Source organism: Saccostrea cucullata, unplaced genomic scaffold (assembly GCF_032062105.1).
Source record: "Saccostrea cucullata isolate Sc308-1 unplaced genomic scaffold, CSIRO_AGI_Scuc_v1 ctg3168, whole genome shotgun sequence".
In the NCBI taxonomy this organism is placed as follows: Eukaryota; Metazoa; Mollusca; class Bivalvia; order Ostreida; family Ostreidae; genus Saccostrea; species Saccostrea cuccullata.
In genome coordinates this window covers 43513-49623 of record NW_026933507.1, presented here as the reverse complement: position 1 = coordinate 49623, position 6111 = coordinate 43513, and the positions used below count along the sequence as shown (strand labels likewise).

The 6111-nt window shown below is 35.1% G+C and overlaps 1 long non-coding RNA gene across 1 annotated transcript; it reads left to right on the top strand.

The window, feature by feature from the left end:
- The first annotated feature begins 818 nt into the window (after nt 1-818).
- LOC134238522 (uncharacterized) lies at nt 819-3641 on the top strand. Its single transcript, XR_009986038.1, has 3 exons — nt 819-948; nt 1422-1563; nt 3513-3641. It is a non-coding gene; the product is annotated as an uncharacterized LOC134238522 (long non-coding RNA).
- The last annotated feature ends 2470 nt before the right edge of the window (nt 3642-6111 follow it).

Sequence of the window (6111 nt, the reverse complement as noted above, 5' to 3'; positions counted from 1 at the left end):
CAAAAGTTATAGCCAAAGTAAAAGTTTGGAATTTTTGTGGAAAAGTTGGTCAAACTCCAAGGTCAAGGTCAAAAGGTCAAATTTAGTGGTACCCAAAGAAAGGTCTTGTTACAAGGAATACACATGTGAAATATGAAAGTCATAGCTCTACTAATTCAATACTAGTAGTTGTCGGCAAGGTTAATGTTTTTTGCGGACAAACCGACAGACAGGCAGAGAGACGGACAGACACGACAAAAAGGGTCCGTAAAACAATACAAAATAGGAGCAGAGCAAACACGGGCCTCTAAAACATCAGAGGTGGGATCAGGTGCCAAGGAGGAGTGAGCATCCCCTGCCGACCGGTCACACCCGCCGTGTGCTTCTTGTCATGATCAGGAAATAACGGAAAAATCCGTCGTCAATTCAGTGTCATTGTATCGACCAAAGAACTTACGAAATGATGACTTTAATTAAACGAGACTGCTGATATTCTTGTTTTATCAACTTGTTTGTCAATAATTTACCTCGTTTTAGAAATTGTACATACGTAGAGCATGCTCTTGCGTATCGAATCAACTGAGATATATAAACAACGTATGCAGGTGATGTTACCACATCCTCACTGAATCTATCTCCAATATTCTGTAAATACTTGAAAAAGTATTGGGTATAAATTAGTAAGTGAAATACAGAATGTAATAAGTTGGAGGAGGTTTTGGAGCTGCTTTTCTGTTTCGCCTCATCTGATTGGTTAATTGTATAATTACAGATTAAATATCTAACCAATCAGATAAGGCGAAACAGAAAAGCAGCTCCAAAACCTCCTCCAACGCTGCCAATGGAGAAAATTTTATGTATCCGATTAATAATTCGTTCGATTACGGCATATCAAACACTAATAGCGGGTTTAAGGTTTAAGAGACTAGTAAAAGAACATCTCCCAGACAAAGTGCTTGCAAAATTATGGTAGGTAAACTAATTATTACCTTTTAATTTATCTCGAAGCAGTACAACTTTTAAATTGTTTCTTACCTTGTGTATTTTTATTATACCAAATAAGGCCATTCTTTAAACGTGAGAAAAAGTACAATCTGCTTGCATATAACGACATATACATGTAGATGTGTTTGACGGGGAAATTTTATATTTTCGAGGTATTATACACTCACATTTTTTTTTATTAAAAAAGTCGGGGGGGGGGGGGGGTATTATCCATACCTTTGGTGCCTGTGATCAAATGAAATAAGGCTATCTATTGATGAGATTTTCTACTCCCAAGTTACAATTTACAGATGTTTTCAAGACGGGACTAGTATTTTCACATCTCTACAAAAATGTCAGAGAGATCCTAGTGAAATATATAAAATACCTCAAATTGGAGTCTGTAATATTGTTGAAAAGTGTACACACTTGACAATCGAAGACTTTGGCTTTTCAAGGAATTGAAAGTGAAAGCGATAACTGCAAAGATAGAAGGAAGAATTCCACTTGAGAAATTAACCACAAAAAACGGTGGCCTATCAGTGGAGATTGTGGGGGAAAATTCTACAAAGAAAAAACGACCCTGTACAGGAGCAAAAGGTACTTCGTGTCAGTGCAAACATTGATTAGTAATAGAAAAAGAATGTTCTTTATTTTACACTTTTGATGGGGATTGCTTTCTAATTTAGCATAAAAAGAATATTTGATATTACTTTTACAAGAGTATTTTATCTTTAATCACTTAATAATTTTAAACACTTAATAATTATCAAGTACACAAGTCAGACACGCATGAATTTTTTTTCCTCTAATGTTGAGGAGGTTGGATCCTGTTATCGAAAGTATTGAGAATTTTTTTTTAAATCTACACACTTAGCTTAATAAAAAAAAAACAACAAACAAACAAATAATGAGAAGTGTGCTTATTTCAGCACTACAAAGCAATTATTATGATCGAGGTTTTTTAATTTTTAGGTCACCTGGGGCATGAGGGGTGGGACCAAAACCACTAAAATTAATGCAATAAAAAAATCTTCTTCTTTACTCCTGAACATCAAGCAGTCAAATTGTTTGCATGATTGTAATCAGCATTGAGTCCTCTACCAAAATTGTGAAATTCATGGCCCTAGGTTCTGGGATTCTAGTGCTAGGGTGGGGCTAAAATAAGTATTTAGTGAAAATACATGAATTCTTTCAAAATCTTCTTCTCTGCTCCTGCATATTAAATAAACTAACTAAGTATATAGTTATAATAAGCAAGAGTGGCTCTACCAAAATTTTGAATTTTATGGCCCCAGGGTCAGGGGTTCTGGTGTTAGGGTGGGGCTCTATTGATTATATAGTGAAAATACATGAATTCTTTGAAAATCTTCTTCTCTGCTCCTAGGTATTATATAAACTAAGTGCATATTTATGATGAGCAAGAGTGCTGCTTTTACCAAAATTGTGAATTTTAAGGCCCCAGGGTCAGGGGTTCTGGTGTTAGGGTGGTGCTCTATAGATTATATAGTGAAAATACATGAATTCTTTGAAAATCTTCTTCTCTGCTCCTAGGTATTAAATAATCTAAGTGCATATTTATGATGAGCAAGAGTGCTTTTACCAAATTTGTGAATTTTATGGCCCCAGGGTCAGGGGTTCTGGTGTTAAGGCGGGGCTCTATAGATTATATAGTGAAAATACATGAATTCTTTGAAAATCTTCTTCTCTGCTCCTAGGTATTAAATAAACTACCTAAGTACATAGTTATGATGAGCAAGAATGCATCTTCCATAAATTGTGAATTTTATGGCCTCAGGGTCAGGGGTTCAGGTGTTAGGGCGGGGCTCTATTGATTATATAGTGAAAATACATTAAATCTTTGAAAACTTTCTTCTCTGTCTCTGGGTATGAGGCAGATGAACTACCTATATTGTTATGATGAGCAAGGGCCCTAATCTTGCAGAATTGTGAATTTCAAGGCTTCAGGGTCAGGGGTACCATGGGGGGGGGGTCTGTACTTATATACTGAAAATGAATGAATTGTTTGAAATCTGCTCCTTGGTATTAATCAAATATTTTTGAAAAGCAAGGATGCCTTTTCAAAAATTGTGCAGTGTGTGGATCTAGGCCTAAGGGTCAGGGGTTCATGTGTGGTAAGGGCACTACTGATTATTGCTGAATATTACTGATCAGTTGAAATTCATTTTTTGTTCCCCTGCCCTGCAGGTATTAAGTAACCAAGCTAAGCAACTGCTAAGTGTATTGTTACGATGAACAATGGTGTCTCTTTCAAAACTGTGAATGCCATAGCATCTGGCTTAAAGCATGAATCAAATTCAATAACTGGAAAGTTGATGCATAATGCTCAGGTGACCTATAAGGCCCATGGACCTCTTGTTTGTGTTTGTTTCATAATATACTTAGTACTTACCTTGGATCCTTACTCGTCAATTTTTTTAAAAGAAATTTATGCATGAAAACAGTTCGATCTTTGACGTGGATTTTATAACAGATTTTTAAAAGAAAAAAACTTATTAATGTGTATATAACTATGCTATCTTTTATAGGAAAAAGAAATCGAGAGAGAACACGGCATTATTTTCGCGGGTCGTCAACGCAAGTGATTTCTCAAGAAATTTGGGAGTATTAACATATATAGGAAGCAGACCTTTTACGACTGGAACTCAAAGACTCTGATAGATTTTTTTTCAATTTTAATAGGATTTATGTACTGATGCTAAAATTAATTAAGGATCAAAACCCTTTTGGTTGTGAGACTTCAAACATTATACTTGTAGTCTTCTAATTTGTTTACGATGCTTGTGTAATATCCAATATTGTTATTTACATGTATCAGTTTGCAGAACATATATTTACCTTTATCGAATGTTTAAAAGAATATTAAATTGTCCCCTTTCAAAATCCCTTGCATCAATGAAAAGAGCATTATAATTTTTTTTTCTTTGGCAATGCACTCTAGTGCTCTAAAAAATATGGACTGTAGTTAGTAGGCTCTTTTTTCTCTGGCAGTCGTATGTTAGCACGCCGAACAAACGAACACAAGGACATCCTTATTGTCTGCCATCATTCTATTCCATACAACATAGTATCACTCTTGTGACGCTGAACGAAACTACCACTACCTAGCTGCAGATCTGTAGCTCTCCGAAAAAAAAATATTGATAGACCGGAGAGCTACAGTGCCACCCATTGAAAAAACTGTATATTTATTGCGCTCAAAAAAGTGCGCAATATGAGCTACAAATTTTCCAAATTCTTACCTCAATTGCAAAAAATGGAAGAATTGAAGAAATTTTTCTCTCCTCTATCAAGTTCTCTCGTAGTTGACATTTGAACGAAGCATATTGGACCGAATTATCTTTGAAACCAAAATGGAAGTATAAATAAGCAACATGTTCGATGATTGCGATGTCAGGGCCAGGAGGACTATTACCAACAATTATGAGGAATGTTTTGTTGTGGAAAGAGTCAAAGAATATGTTAGGAACACACGGTTAGTAATATTTTGAGATTACAGTTTTAAAAACATGGAGAAATAAATCGAGAACCGAGCGCATTTTTTTGTGCGCAATAAATATACAGTTTTTTCAATGGGTGGCTCTGTAGCTCTCCGGTCTATCAATATATATTTTTTCGGAGAGCTACAGATCTGCAGCTAACCACTACCTAGATGGCGATCGACGACAGCACCTCCATGCGGCAAAGACTCCGTAAAACCGTCGAAACAGAATGCTGTATATATATTATTTGTTATTTTTATATTTGTATTATAATGACAAGATGCGATTGTGATAATTTTACCCGAGTAAATGAAAATAAATTCACAATATGAGCTACAAATTTCTGCAAAAACCTAACTCAGAGGCCATGAAATTTAAAAGAAAAATTGAAGAGGAATTTTTGTTCATCATGACCAGGCAATCAGTTGTTTGGCCTCAGAGACAGAGGGTTCTGGTAGGAGCGTAATCTATTGAATATATAATGAATATGTGTTACATGTACAATTTATCATTGATTCAAATGCTGACTGACGATTTTCATACTAATTGTCAGTCCATTATTTTACACTGACTTGACAACGGATTTCTCTTTAATATTCCCGATAATGACAAGTCACAAGGGGCACACGGCAAATGTGACCGGTCGGCAGGGAATGCTCACTCCTCCTTGGCAAATGATCCAACCTCTGAAGTTTTGGAGGTCAGTGTTTGCGTTGCTCCTATTTTGTATTCGTTTATGAACTCTTGATCTTGAATACTGCTCGTTATCTCCATATGGTTCATTGATATCCCTACCATTCGACTAAGTCCTTAATAGTATATCTTACAACTCTTTCTACTAAAAGCTTTGATTCTGAACAAAGTTTTAGTATTTTTACCGTTTATGGTCTTCCAGATCGTACATCATCTTAACACTTTCTCTTCCATCCTTAAATTTCTTCAACCGCCTGGAAACGGTTCTATTTGTCTATATGACGGATGTTTGTCTCCATAAATATTATGAACTTCTTTCATAAGTTTTTAAATTTAAGACAGTTTTTATGTACTTATGTCTGCTGTTGTACTTACTTTCTTTTTCCACGATAAAACAATAGAGTCTCACGTGTAGTGTATTTTCAAAACTTGATAAATCTTCAAAAACTCGAGCAATTCTTTTTCTGCATTGAACCATAAGTGTTTTTGAAGTTGAACAGCTGTTCAAGTGATATACATTGAATTTTTTATGGAGGACTCGGTAGGATAAAACTTTTTGAATGACCCTCGTATAATAACTTACCTAGTCATTTGTCATTTTCAAAATAACAACGATGTAGATATAAGAAGATGCTTGGAGTCATTGACAAATTCTATATAGTTCTTGGAATTCAGATCCTCGGACAGACTGTCGGAATACCCACAGGTACCAACTGCACCCCATTATTTGCATAGCTAATTCTGTATTCATAGTAAACAGATAAAATTGGGATAAAAATATATAAATCATTCTGATATTTAGGTATATCAGCGAAGCATTATGAATTATAAAATCGTACTTCCGAATATATATATCAAGTCGATATATTCCTTTCAAAAAAAGATAGCACCGAGCCTGAAACATTTTCAGATATTTTGATAGAGAAAGACGTTATGAAAATCTATTACCAAA